Below are 16,041 nucleotides of genomic sequence, written 5' to 3' on the forward strand. Positions count from 1 at the left end.
CGACTATAGTAATTTACATAATTGGTTTTCCATTGCTACTCGTCTAGCATTTTTGTTGCACGTTGCAGCTGATGTTTAGCATCTTTGAGTGTTTTAAACTCTTACTTTATCATCAATCAATATGTTGTATTAAACATTTAAATATCGGATAAACTTCACATTTGTATTTTGATCTTTGTCACACTTAAATCACAGTGGGGGTTCTTGACTTCCGAGTTTGATTCTGCAGTGTTTAAATTATTGCAGTACACAGTTTTGTTTTTTCGGGATAATACAAATCTACGGAGCTTACACTGTTCTAAAGAACAATTGATGTTAAAAAGCAGAAATGGCCGCGTTGGTGTTACCTCTATTAATGGTTACCAGTTATACTTTTCATTGAGAAATAAATCATTAAATTTCATATTTTCTCCGTTACCAAAGAATGTTCGATGTCTTGGATTTGAAATAACTTCAGCTCAACAGATTGCTGTAACTGGGATCAAGTTCAGACACAAATGTACGCCATGTAAACACACATTTGCATCAAAAGGACCATTATTCCTGCATCTGTTTCACGTTTATAATGTTGATCTGTCTGAAATACGTATACATTCTCACACCAAGAGGCATTCATTTTACTACTGGTGATAAAGGTTCTCTTTAATCCAATTACTTTATTTACGTCAGTTAATCTCAGATCCCTAATACATCATGATACATGATGTCATTCCGGAGAAAATGAAGGTCTATAATAGTATCCGTAATGCTTAACAAAACACATCTATCTATATCCGTTGGATGAGTGCATGTCTTTTACGAAGGAAAATATTCGTCTTTTATTGTGCAATCAATTCCCCAATACACTTCCTAAACAATTCTGTAATATAATGGGGCAATACATTTTTATAGTGTGATTGGATGCAATTTACTTACTAATTTTAAACGGAATGTATGATGCAAGCAATTTGCTTATACTACGTATTACGGTTTTATTATTATTTCAGTTGAAAAAAAATGCATCACTATTATGACAGACGTTTGAAATGACGTTTTATATATTTTATGTATAAAATTACCAGACAATAAAAGGTCCACAATCATTTACGTTATTTATACAGCTATGCAAATGGATTGATCGAAACAAAGAAATCAGTCTTGAGGAAAAGAGAATTTCAGACCAGTGGTTCATTAGTCCTGAAACGGTAACGTTTGTTTATCCGTGTCTACGCAGGTTGAAAAAAAAATAAACATAGGGTATGTTTAAATGTTCCAGGAAAAATAAAACAGAAGTGCATTTTTGATACACTATTGAAAATCAAGGTCAATAAAATACGCTTTTAATTGTATACGTAATTATAGAACAGTTTTTCTCTCATTAAGGAATTTAGTAAATTACAAAATTAATACAAAATTAGTTAAATTAAGGAATAAATAAAAAATTATACAAAAACAATTAATAAAAATAAATAAATAAATGCATGAATTTTGGATGGATAAATTCATAAATGCATAAATAATTAATAAAGTAATAATAATAAATATATATCACGTATTTCGTATTGAAAGGTAATTTTATTTCATAAGTAAAAAACATCATGTTAATATCGATTTCAAATTTATATCCGTGTGATGGTTTTAGCGAAGCTGTTAAGATATTGCGTACAACAGTCAATTTAACTAGATCAATTCAAGAGATTCATTTTCAAATCTACTACATCTCTTGGGACTGTCCTTATTAACAACCTGGGTGCCCAGAGCAATAACTCTGAGTCCCATGCACTACATTATGCACATATTTCATAAAATGATGCATCCCTGGAGGGTGCCCATATTGAGGAATATTGAGTTCCAAGAAAGGTATATGACCCTGCATGCGAGGCAAATAAATCACTGCAATCCACTGAGTGTTTAAATATGGACAAGATACTAGTACAGAATTAAGAAACTCTAGTCGTGATAAAAGCAATTTTGCTTGTTTTAAAAGCTTGTCATTCGTTTCGTAATATTCAACTTCAAAACGCATTTCTTCTTTTGTGTGAAAAAACCGAGAACATTTTGCTATCCTCATTTTCGGTTAATGGAAAATCATTTGAATCGATATCAGGACATTTCCTATAATTGTGGTCAATCCATACAGACTGATGTTCTATAATGCAATCCATAATATATAACATTATTTGTCTAAATAATGATAGGTATTTTGTTTTGAGAGAATGTATCATTCTTTGGCTATCACAGTAAGTTACATATGGAAAAAAACTTTGAAAATAACAATATTCCGAAAAATGTGCTATGTTTGGGAAAGTATTCATACGTATCAGAATTCCATTGATACGGGTACCAGTTGAGCATGCGATCAACAAACGGTTTGAATTGATTTTTGGACAAATTTCTTATCATACACAGGTACAATTTTCCCGCTAGAATATTAATGCAAATTGTTTCTAAAATACACTAGCAAAAATTAAATTATAGTTTTCATAGTATTAGGTATTTTCATTTTTTTTTCAAAAATCGTCGTTTCGGTCAATGAAATGCATGAGTTTGTTTCCGACTTATGAAACGTTTGAATATGATAAAACTGAATACTTACTGCAAACCAGTTCATGTGAACGTGATGGTGAACTTAAATGAGGAATAGGAATAAGCAAATCTAAGAAAAACACCTTCAAATTAAAATTTCACTTTATCTTCGACCCACGGCAGACAGAAACCTCGAATCAGTTCATTAACAAAACAAGCGTTAACTAAAGCAATACATAAGTATTTTCATTATATGAGTATAAAATTGACTAGTAGGGTGAGTGTGTACTTTTATAATGGTGACCGACTATCACCCAAAATGTAGTTCGAGACCTGCCAGTTTGCCTCACTGGGTGGATACCAATACTGGAATACTGGTTTATACCACGGAAAAGGATTCGAGCGTGATGCATATATACTGATGTATATAATCGCAATCCAGTACAAAGCATTCAATGCATTAGCATAAGCTAACTGACCATGTTGTTTGAAAACTACAACCACATTTGTCACACTGTTATATGAATCGCTCTCCGATTTATCTACTGATTATAATAAAAATCATCCTGTCCAATAGAACACTTTTACATACTTTTAATTTGCTTCTCGAATATCCTTAAAGTTAGAGCAAAATAAATCTTATAGGAAGTGTATGTTTCTTGGATTAGCCGCGAAAACATTTCAATCCATGGGGTTATTTCCTTAAATTTTGTTCACAGTATTTTGGTTAATTTTATCTAGGAATAATGCGAACACAGTTAACAGCAGATATCATTGCGACTTATAAACGACAATCCTATTCACCTATTTGCCCCTCCATTGATACTCGAACGGACGATTTACGTACACCATATTCTGACTCCGTAGTGTTACTTGCTGATAGAAAATCACTGCAGTGGTATTTAAATATTCTTTCTGACCTTTTTGTATCATTCTTCTCAATAAAACTATGTAAACTCAAGGAATAAGGCCAGCAGTAAAATATTTAAGTAAGATCCCTGTTTAGAAGCAAAACGCACTGAACGAGAGACACAAACTTGCAAACACCACAAACAGACTTCATCAGCATCAAAATAGTTTTATCAACAAGTGCTTACTTCTGCATTGTGCAGGATTTGAATCGAGCTTTTCTTGAACTTGAAGGTTTTGCCAAATTTATTTGTTGTGTCTGTTATCAAAACTCTAAGGATTCACATTTGTTGCATCCGATATTGAATTTTCCAGGAGAACGTAATCAAACCTGGCGCGTATCGTTTTTAATTGAATCAACGAATGTTGATGTAGTCAACGACTAACTGAACATTACTAATAATGTCTTTATGTTAATGATCCTTAACAGACAGTAGCATGAAAAATATTGTTTTGTTTGAGAATCGTGTTTCTCATGGTGTTTACAGTTTGAATACGCGTCGTCAACAATAACCCAAATATAAGGATTTAGTAATGAGGTACTCAAGAGGTATTATCAAGGGTGTATAATGTCAAACAAGCTGGTATTGTACGGATGCAGGTTTGTTTATGATGCTTGGGAAACAATTAAGCAACAATATTCTTATTAATTGAGTGTATTAATATGTTGTGTTCGTCAATGTCTGTTTTGTATAATGTTAAAAGTATTTATAATGTGTTTCAGTTACTACATTGTTGGCCAAACACTTCCAATTTCACTTAAGTTGCTACATCGATGAATGGCTAGAGGGACCAATGAGATCAATTTTTAAGCTGTAACTATATTGCACATTATAGAATAAAACATAGAACTAAAGACACGCCTTTGCATTAAATTACACAGTCACTTCACGTAAAAGATGCAGAGATTTTGAACCCAACTAGCTGCCCTGATGGATTGACATTGACTACATCCAGAACACGTCACGCGTCTTTTTCTTTTCAATATTTAATGAAAATCCTGCGTTCTCTGAAAATGCATATTCGACACAAGTATACCATCAAGATAGTTATTTTAATTACTTGTAGCTTTTAACCTTATCACATACACATACATACACATGGGAAATGATCATCTTTAATAGTTTATCAGAAAGCCAACCTGTTGATTTTTATCTCTTACTTTTAATTACATTTTCAGAAAGCTATAATAAAAAAAGGTGATAATACCCAAACTGATAAAAGAAGTCTAATTTGACTAAACAAAGCATATCCTTCTTAAAAAGATTTAAAACCAAATGTAATCGATGGTTTAAATTGATGAGTCTAATTACAACGCATATATAGTGGATAATACGGTCGAGCTGTAAATCAGGAAGACCAAAGGCTAGCATATTATTATGTGTTGCTAATATTATCTGAAAAAGAAAATAATTTAAAATCCATTATACTATTAACAAAAAGGTTATACGATTAAAACATCCTATTAAATGGGATATTGCTACATAATGGTACATTGACTGCTTTCCGTGTTAAGAAAACTGATGGAGCTTCAAAACAATGCCGAAATATAATTGTGATTACATACCCGTTTTGTTTCTGGGAAATTGTTGTTAACGGTAAAACATTTATACGTCGGTGTTGAATAAATGCATTTATAAATAATTGAATGTATGAATGATTGAACGAACGAAAGAAAGAACAAACGAACGGACAGACAAATGGTCTAAAGAACGAACCAACGAACGATTGAACGATTGAACGATTGAACAAACGAACTATTGAACGAATTAACGAATGAATGAATGAATGGATGAACGAACGAACGAACGAACGAACGAACGAACGAACGAACGGACGGACGGACGGACGAACGAACGAACGAACGAACGAACGGACGAACGAATGAATGAATCGATAAATCAATCAATCAATCATTCGATGAAGCGACAAATGGGTCGAGTTCCGCTGTACAAACGGGCTACCACCAGAGACCTGTTCGTGTGCGATCTCACATCTGCTCGACACGGAAACTTTTGCCTGATGTGTCACCACCCTGGGTCGATTCGTTTGCTCCGCTGTTTACGTTACGCCGATCGAAACATACAGGCCTGGCAGTAGGACTCTCTTGGCCGAGGACGATTCTCAAACCTCGTCCTCAAAGAAGCTGGATTATGGAGCACGCCAACACTCCAGATGAAATAGCTAGTTGCTGTACATTACATATTTGCGCATTATACTAGTAACGTGTATACTTGCAGATGTACAATCAATTACAAATAATGATTTTAAACCTCTCTATTGTTTTGTTACTGCCGAAACTATCTTATCAAACTAGGACGATTTTATTTTACATTAAACATATTATATAAATATAAACATTTTGCTGCAGTTTTGGAGACCATCGTCGGCTGACAATTCCTGAGATTAATTTTCAAATCTGACTGAGTGAATCGCTCCATTTTACAACCAGGCGTCCTGAGCTTAACTTTATACACATATTGTTTAAACTAGTGCATTCCTGAGGGGAACCGATATCTAGGAATATCGGGTTCCCATGAAAACTGATGAGTGAAGGACTCTTGGTGTGCAGGTAAAACAATAGATCACTGCAATTTACTAAGCGACAAAGATACACTCTTATTTAAAAATAGTATCTATCACAAGTAATACAATTGTTTAAATTTACTGAAAAGGATGAATACATATCGAAAACAATGATTCTTATGAAGGATACCTTGCTTAATTTCAAAGAAAGGAGAAGAAAACACAATGCTACTACCTGTATTTAATGGCTGAAAACGCACAGATATTAAATGATTGGTGAGTGCATAAAGATTTGCGGTGATAAACTACCTAACGAGACGATAGTTGGTCACTGTAAATCTTTGATCCTCACCAATCATTTAATATCTGTGCGTTTTCAGCCATTAAATACACGGCTACAATCTTGTTATCAGTAATTATTATTTTCCATAAATGCATTATTTAATAAATCGTTAAAGGTTTAACACTCAAAAATATATTTGTTATACATGTGTATGAATTGATTTTGAATGCGAGTGTCACTTTAAGATATGGACCAGATACTGGTAAGCATTAGGAACTCTTGCTGTAATTAATATTGCTCTTTACTAAAATGCGTGTCATTCGTTTAATGACATTCGACATCAAACGCATATTTTTCTTTGTCTAGAATTAAGAGAACATTCCTTAAAACTTTATAGCCATCCTCGTTCTCGACTAATGGAAACTCTCTTGAATCGTATAACTTCATTTAATATCAGACTGTATTAATTCCAGAAAGTCTGAGTATCTGCAGTGCAAGCCGTAACATATTACATCAAAAAACGATGTGAGCTTCTTTTTGTGGGAGAACGTATATTTTCTTCTAACAAACAAATATAAACTGTTATATAAAGTAACTGTGAATACTTAAACATGCAAGTTTTAAAATCATTCCAAAAATACAAACAAAAATATTTATTTAAAAAATATCCCATGTTATGTGAAAAGCACATTCGTATCGGATATGCATTGATACATGCATTTTTGGTTTATCAGGATGCAATCAGCGAACGGCTGGAATTCATGGACGAATATATTAGCATGCAACTACGGTTGCTCTCCTGCCTGGTGAATATTTTGAATCGAGCTCCTCTTTTAGTTATAATTGGTTGCAAGATGTGTTGGTATGGTCTATTTACCACAACTCCAAGGATTTACAGTTATTGCATCTGATGTTGAATAATCCAAGAAAATCTTATCAGACGTAATATTACGCGTCGTTTGAACTGAATAAGCGAAAGCTAATTTAGATATCGACAGACTGCAAAATTCCCGAATTATGTCTATATGTAAATAATACTTTTACAGACAAGTCTCGTGGGAATTAATGCATCTTGTTTATAGATCAAACTACCGGTGGTGTTAATTACAATCCTAATATGTGTCAGCAACCAAACATAACTCTATCAAAAAGGGTTGAGAAATGACGGCCTCGTTAGAAATACTCAAGTGGGCTCGAGAGACAAAGCGGTTAAATTAACAGAGATTGTTTATCTGCTATTTAGTTCAGTTTTCAAGAACTTGCAACATTACATAAAACAAGTTAATGCTATGATATTAACAATTATACTTGCAATAATATCCAATGGTGTTGTGTTTGTTTGTTTTTTGATTCATGAATCCCGAACTGTCATCTTAAATCGCTAATTGAATGCGAATGAAACACTTGTTTTTTAAAACGGGAGATTGCACAAATGTAGCCAAAAGGCATGCCATTTTCGCCAAAATGTACTTCCATGACTAATTATACCGCTAGCATATTGAAAATATCACAATAAAGCATCCGCCTTTTCTCAGAATAACACAGTGTCTTAACATGAAGAATGAAAAGGCATTGGTAAAGACGTTATAGCCGGAAACGGTCATGATTGACATAGTGTACCAAGGACAATTTGTCCTGTGTCCTTTACATATCTATATTTTAGCCTTTTGCTGCGATATATAGACAGTGTCCCTCAAAATACTCGTATTTAATATTAGCGTATACCAGATACACATATACACATACATTGACATATGCTCACGTGGGAAACAGTCATTATGAAATGGTAGTATGCCTGTGAGACCATACTTTTTAGAATGTAATACTGTTTTTTTACCGAATGTTTTATACTGCTGATATAGTTCAAGTGCTGATTGTCAATTTCATATCAACAAAATTGAACCCGGTAACTTGATTGAAGGTTTCGATAACTCAATTCTAATTAAATACATCTACATAGACAAGTCCAGTACCAAATGATATAACGGTCCTGTTTAAATACAAGAAGACTAAATGGCCACACGTTTAGTACAAACATATTGGATCTATAACAGTAATACCATCGTTTTTTTTAAGTAATCAAGCAGGAGTCATACACGCCCGTATAGATGAGCTATTTAGCTTTGAACATACATCATTTGAACATAGCATTCAGCGAAACCAATGCCAACGAATTTACTAAGTGCTTTCTTGTAGATCAAAAAGCAGTTGAAAGCGATGGAAGTATCGGTCTCTAGGGAAACATTGTTGTTTTTTGTTTGGTAAACGGTCATAAATCCCTGAATTGGTGTTCACTTTATTATATTTGTAAGTGGTGCTTGTCATCGGAAAAAGTAACCCATTTCATTTATCCGGGGGGGATAATGCTGCCAGAGAAAACATTATTGTGAAGTGTTTCATAAAATTATTTGTAATTATGAAATATATAAAGCGCAGCATAATGAAGCAGTTCGGCTACACATTTGCAAAAATGCAATAATACAAACAATTGGAGTTGTACAGAAGAACTAATGATATATTATATAATATGCTTGCAGCACATATAATGACAAGACACATCATTAACTTAAGCTAATATCTGTAAAACATATATGTCTTTCATCTGTCGGAAATACATTTAGATTCTCGCACCGAGTTATTACTTTTACTGATGGTGATATACAATCTCTTTAATCCTATTACGTATTTACGTCATGTTATGTCAGAAACTCAATCCATCAGCGCTACATGTTGTAATTCCGGAAAAAAAGATTATGTTTGACAATGAAATCCGTAATGCCTGATAAAAACACTTACGTCGGATGATTTAATGTCTTTTTTCAATGGAAAATTCCCCTTGTATTGTACAAATAATATTTGTATACACTTTTTCCCCACCTGGGCGCATGTGAATTCGAAACCGTACAAGTAGGTAATTCAGTGTCCCCTACATCACAAGACAACATTATCGCGTAACTTCTTGCCAACGAGAGTGATTAGTACAATGTTTGATTAACCTTTTAAACCGCCGTTGTAAAAGGAATAACAGTAAAAGTAATAGGATGCGATTTACTTCAGATGGAAATGTAATATGTTAGCATGTTGCTAACACTATGTTTTTTTGTTATGTGGATTAAAATATAACATATTTCATTAAATAATTACATGATTAGTTTCATAAATGCCATCATTCTTTCGCGCCAAAGAGTAGAAAACAGTGGCAAAAAGGAAGATTCATGACGTACATCTGTGCTCGTACAGCTATTCACAGTATTACTATTGTGATATAACTTCAATATTTATGCAAAAAGCTACAGAAACATGCTCAGTAGCAAAAAGTTTAAATATAAACCCAACACATGATATAATGTAAGGTACGCAACTATGAACACATCCCCTGGCCTAAAACATCATAAAATATACTTAAGTCAATTTTTAATCTCAGCCTCAACTCATTGTATCACAGTACATCGACGGTATTGAATATCGAATATGATTGTAGACTTTTAAAAAGCGCATATTGTCATAGACTTAAACAACCCGACGAAACATATTAAACAGCAAATATGTAATCATGCACTTTTTTAAATTATCAAGTATTGTTTTTGCTCTTTAATAAGTTTTCATTGAAAATTTGGTCAGACAATTTCATAAACAAATTCTATCAGAAAATAAGGGTTATATAAAATAAGATTTATATAAATTACCTTTTTAAACAAAGCTCAATATTTTTAAAAACACCCACTGTGCCGTACTAAACTGATATTTTTGTCAATTATTAGCTTCAGTATAAGCTTCATCGCAGACAAGTTCGCTTATATAAAACGTTTCTAATTTGGCAAATTTAGTTAAGTTCTTCTTGATATCATAGAGCGGTTGCAAAACTTTTACATGTACCATGACGTGTGGACTATTTTTGTAAATAGCTTAAAATAGCATTATTAACTGTGATTTATGCGAGAAAGTGACACTATGTTCGATTTCTAAAACGACACTGAACAACAACTTGTACATGTGCATGCATAATCACGAACAAATACCTGCACAAGTAAAGGTTTGCAGCCACTTTAATATCTTGTCAGCGCTTAAATGACAAAGAACTTGGATTTTAAGTTCTTGCAAACTTATATGGAAGACGTAATTTAAAAAATCAAAACATCTGCGTTGAAAGCATTTAGTGGAAAAAGCTGATCATTAGCCTAGGTAAATGATTTGCTATCACCGATACTCACAGAAATCACACGGGCACGTCTGAAGTTGCAAGACGAAGCCAATCGGCTCCCACTAATACCAAATCCGAATATGACCCCTTGAAAGTAACATTGTTCATTTAAATTTTATCAACAAATTTGAAACTTGTTCATGCCTTCACACTTCACTGTAACAGTACCATAATATCGAAAATACGTGATATAAAATAACGACGTTTTACCAATATTAACGCTTGCTCCGGGTAAGGGTAGGTCAGTTGCTATGGATACCAAATATGTCAAAATAAAGAATAAAAAGAAAACAAAAATACCAGCGCTAAACCACAAATACTTCAAAATGCATTTAAGATAATAGCTATTTGCGTTTGTGAATTATAACGTTATTCCGCGAACTTCTTGGACACCCCTTGTATACCTTTTTGGGTAGTTCCAATTCGAATAGGCCCTTGCAATGATGGTAACGACCTTACTGAATTACAGAAATCTCTACTGGAGCAATGTCCTACAATAGGATGTCAGACAACTCAAAAACTAGTATTGTACCAATGCAAGTTCTGTTAATTTTGCTCTTGAAACAAGATAGAAAAGCTTACACCTTAAAAAAGCTTACACCTTAAAAAAGCTTACACCTTAAAAAGCTTACACCTTAAAAAAGCTTACACCTTAAAAATGCTTACACCTTAAAAAAGCTTACACCTTAAAAAAGCTTACACCTTAAAATGGCATTGATAGTCGTTTGACTACATAGAGAAGTTATATAGACTTCTGGAGGGATTAAAAGATTATTGAAAGGGGCTTCCTCATGTTTTAGGTCTAAACATTCGTTTTCCCGGTTAGGAATCTGACTACACTTTTGTCATCATTTTTCTCTATGATATCGAAAATGCAGAAACAATACAATAATACTATAAAAAGTATTTTGGTTTTAGTGTGGTGCGAACCCACGCCGTCAACGTCAAGAAACAAATAGAAAACCGAAGTGTTCCAACGCTTATGAAAATTGTTTTCATCAACGACGATACTTGAGCAAATATAAACATTTGCTAAAGGGTTCCACCTTTTATTATTTTACTTTAAACACTCCTAATGATGTGTCATACTTTATTTCTTCATACAAAGAGTGTGTACAGAATGTGAACGAATCCCTTTACTAAATCGTTGCCAACCCGAAAGCCAACATTTAAAAGATGACCCTGTTAAAATTAACCCAGTCAACGCCCAGCAAGAGACACACAATAAGACAACACAGACATGTGGTATAAGCTACAAGACTGGAGGTTTAAATTCGTGTATGAGTACACTACATCACACTTGCCCCAACATTTATTTATAATATCACCTTAGGAAAATACAAGTCTAATCAAAGCCGGTAACAACCAAGCAATGGAGTATTAAGTTAAACAAATTATAAAGTAACTTCCAGTTCTCAACGACAAGATACAGACATCAGCAGCCGTGAACGAATGAATATAGCACGAGCAACAATGCCTACACATCAAAGGACCGATATCATCATTCAAACGCATAACGCTATTGTGACTGCTATCCTTATTAACAAACGCTGAAAGCATGAGAAGTTAAAGCAAAATGCCGATGGACGTTCATGATGCTGTATTTGACTCTAGGAAAAGTTTTGTATTAATCGATAAACGGTCATCAGTTCCGTGTTTGCGTTTACACCTAGTCATGTTTTACAAGTATAATCAGTCATCAAGAAATAATTCCTTTCAGTGTACATGCATTTATATTATAATGCCGGTAAAGAGCTATCTATGCAATAATTTGACATCTACGGAAATAAGCCGATTCCAGATGATAAGCATGACGCAAATATATTAACAACAAAAGCAGGCACTTGAATTCATATGTGTCCGTGACCAGCGAATGTTTTATGTCTTTGAATTGAACGATTGCAAAAAGTGTTGCAGAATGGAGTAGATTGGCTAAACTTTGGTTAACTCATGAACTAAACTGGTTGGTATATTGTGGTTCATTTGATATTCGGTAGTAAATATTCTCGCGCATAAAACCATTGCTATAACTCGTCCCCTTCTCTAGGATCATAGATAATCTTTTTCATCTTGTTTATTCTTTACGTCAGTTTATGTCACATACTCAACCAATCACCGCGAAATGTGCTCATTCCGAAAAGACTGATGGTATATAAGGAAATCCGTACTGAACTTCTTACAAAAACATGGCTCTGGTTCCGTCAGATAATTTTTTTTTTAATTTTTATTTTTCATCTTAAAAGTCTTTCTCAACTGGTGCACACGACATAATTTTTTTATTGATAATTGTGTTCTGTTAGTTTAACAGTATGTCTTTTTAAATAGAATGTACGAAGAGCTAAGTTTTGATGGACGTTTATGAACAATCATTACTTTTTGAGACGTACTAAATGTACTGATGGAAGCTTAAACAAAGTACTTAGTTTCATGTTGATATGAATTCATTTAGAATATTTTATTATTTTAAGACGATGGCAGAAATTGGGAGCTTTTAGAGAAAAACAATCATTTCAGTAGTATGTACGTATCGCTAACAGCCGTACAAATGGAAGTGATCAAAGATTAAAAATTCCCATGGGTAACGGCATTATGAATGACCGCAAGAAATTATAACGGAATTTTACAGCAAAGATAAAATTGACGACTTCATACATGAAACCAACAACAAGAGTGCAGAACTGCGGCACAAAATGCGAGCGTCAAAGCAATAAGTTCAAGAGAATCAACAAAATACAATTCAATGAAATTAATATAGCTGTTAAAGGATATAATATTTAAAGACCGGATGTGAAATAGTCATGTTAAAGAGAAGATAATGTAATTTTAGTAATCTTTTGACATTTAAAAGATCATGAATCACGAAATACTGAAGAATTATATAATAATCGAATTCCTGAAGGAAAGTATGCACATCAATATTGTAACCATTTTTGTTAATGGTCAGATGGAAAATGAACATTTAAGGGTGTTAAAAATGACATTTCGGTAAAATTCTGAACATCAAAGGGCATTAACTCATGAATGACTTAAGCGACCAAGCTTGTTTTTAAATTTTAGCATATTTCTACCAATAAGGATTGTAACCAAGTGTCAGGGCTCTGTTGATTAATGATGAGAAAGCGGAGTCGTTCAGTGTACGCCACCCCATTGCCAGCTTTGGGAAATCCAAAAAGAACAAATGAGCAGAGATGAAACAATACTTTACAAAATGACCAAACATGTTCAAATATATATATTACTAATTTAATAAATGTTCTCAAAAACGTATCCGGAACAGTTTGTAACATTTAACGAGTACAGTTCAATAATTGCATTTATACGTGTTAAAAAAACGTCATTTACATGGAGTACCTTTCGTCGTCAAAACAGATAAATAAAGGCACAGTTTTGAAAAGGCAGCTCTGATATCAATTTCCGCACAGGCTTAAAACAATTTGCTATTTTGCCGCGGACATGCGACACCACGTAAAACACAGCTATCAGCCCCCCAAGAGGACCATTATGCACTGTATTTCCTATATGGGCCAACTGTATCTGAAAGATATGAAAAATGACATCAGAAATTTTTATACCGAGGTCATCATCACAATGAGATATAAATGTTCTTCATAATCAGTTCCATGAGACTCATATCCGAGATTTAATGTACATTCTGTATGATTGCTTTTACTTCTGAAAGCGCTTTTTTCGTCTAAATAGCTTTCGTTACTGTCCTTATGCTGTAATTAAATAAAGAGATATTTTTCATCCCCTATAGCCGGAAAACGAATGTCTAAAGAATTAATAGACATAATGTGTTATCGCTACGTAACAGCTATTGACCTCTTTTATTTCTTCATTCAATTTTACAAAACGAAGAATGGGCACGGATTGTTATTCTTTTTCACACAGAAGTTTTAATTTGTTTCGCAAAAATGTTATTCAACCTTTTTCATCATAATTATGTTAAAAGAATCAAAAAGCAATTGTAAATAGTGAAAGGTTAAAATCATATGCGCCAATTTAAAATTAGATGTATAATCGTAATTTCAGATGGTCATATTATGACAATGAAGATTTCGGGCAAAAAGAACAGACCAAAAAATATGCTTATTTATAAAAGTGGTGTCAAAAATAAATGCAGAGGTACTGAAAATTTTTTGAGTTCTCGTAACTAAATTGTCTGGCTTTTTATGGAGTCGGTTTCTTTTGTGATCGACTATCTTATTTTCAAAATATTAAGCATTTCATAATGGAGTATTTTAACAAGTAACTGCGTTATAAATTACAATAAAAGAACAACCTTACAACCATGTCTCACAGTTTGTGACAAACGATGTGTCGAAAAGTATCAAACACTCTTTCTAATTAATAAATAAACGTCTTAAGAGTTGCGGTATACTCAAACATCTTAATTAAGGGATCCATTTTATATTAATTTACTGACCAATATGGAACATCAGTTTTAACCGCTATTCTTTCCAAAAAAATTAATGTGAAAAAATACGCGTTTCAGTAAATAAAATACTATTATAAAATAAGATTTGAAAGAAAACGGAAGTCAGACAATTATTACTAAATCCCTTAAATTTGACAATAAACACATTTGTTTTATCAATTATTTTTCTAGAACTGAACTCAAAACTAAGTTATTATATCACGTGGTGTTTTGGCACACCACTGTTAGCATCTATTCAATTTATCCTTTCAGCGAAAAGAGATATAGAAATCTTTCATTTAAATGTGAACTCTTATCATGATGTCGAACAATATGGGCTACAAAACTTGGATGATTTTTTACGGGAACTGTAGGTGCCTGTGTTTGCCCAAAGAGCCTACGTGGATGTGTTTGCCAAAGAAATGAGAACTGTTTAGCCGCCTATTTTCTCTATTAACCTTTTCTACCATTGATCAATACTGTTTCTCATCCTTAAAGTACCCTCCCCCATCCATCCACTCTCACACGCACACGCACACGCGCACCCCCCCCCCACACACACGCACACACATACACACACACACATTACCACCATCGTACATGCGCATGTGTTCGTCCAAGGAAGGAAAACAAAAAACATCAATCCCACATATTCTAGATACTTTAAAATGATATATAGCTGCTGTTAATACTTATGCGAAAAACTACAGAAAAAAGCTTAGTACCCGATATAGCTGCCGTAACAGTTAAATTAACCTTGATCGCTACAAAACTAAAACAGTATTACAATATTTATGTAAAAAAGTACATAAACAACCTCAGTATCCACAAGTTCAAACATAAACCCCATTTAATGGCACAAGGTAAACGCCATTGCCAACATAATTGTTTTTTACAAACATGAAACATGGAACAACAGCACAATACTTCACAAACAAGATTGCATATGTACTATATTAAAAACTAGGTATGTTTTTATCAAGAATTATTAGGTACCGGCTTGGAACGGTCAGTAAAATGTAAATTTAGTGGGGGTTTAAACCAGTTTACGTGCACAAACCTCAATCTAATCCCAACAATCCTGAATAAAATAAAATCGTAAAAGGTAAATCTTATCAAAGTATGCCTTAACTTGAGGAAATTTAATAATAAATCAAATAATAATAAACTAATAGGTAAACCCATAGTATTTTAATGATT

The sequence above is a fragment of the Mya arenaria genome, chromosome 4 (assembly GCF_026914265.1).
Source record: "Mya arenaria isolate MELC-2E11 chromosome 4, ASM2691426v1".
Taxonomy (NCBI): Eukaryota; Metazoa; Mollusca; class Bivalvia; order Myida; family Myidae; genus Mya; species Mya arenaria.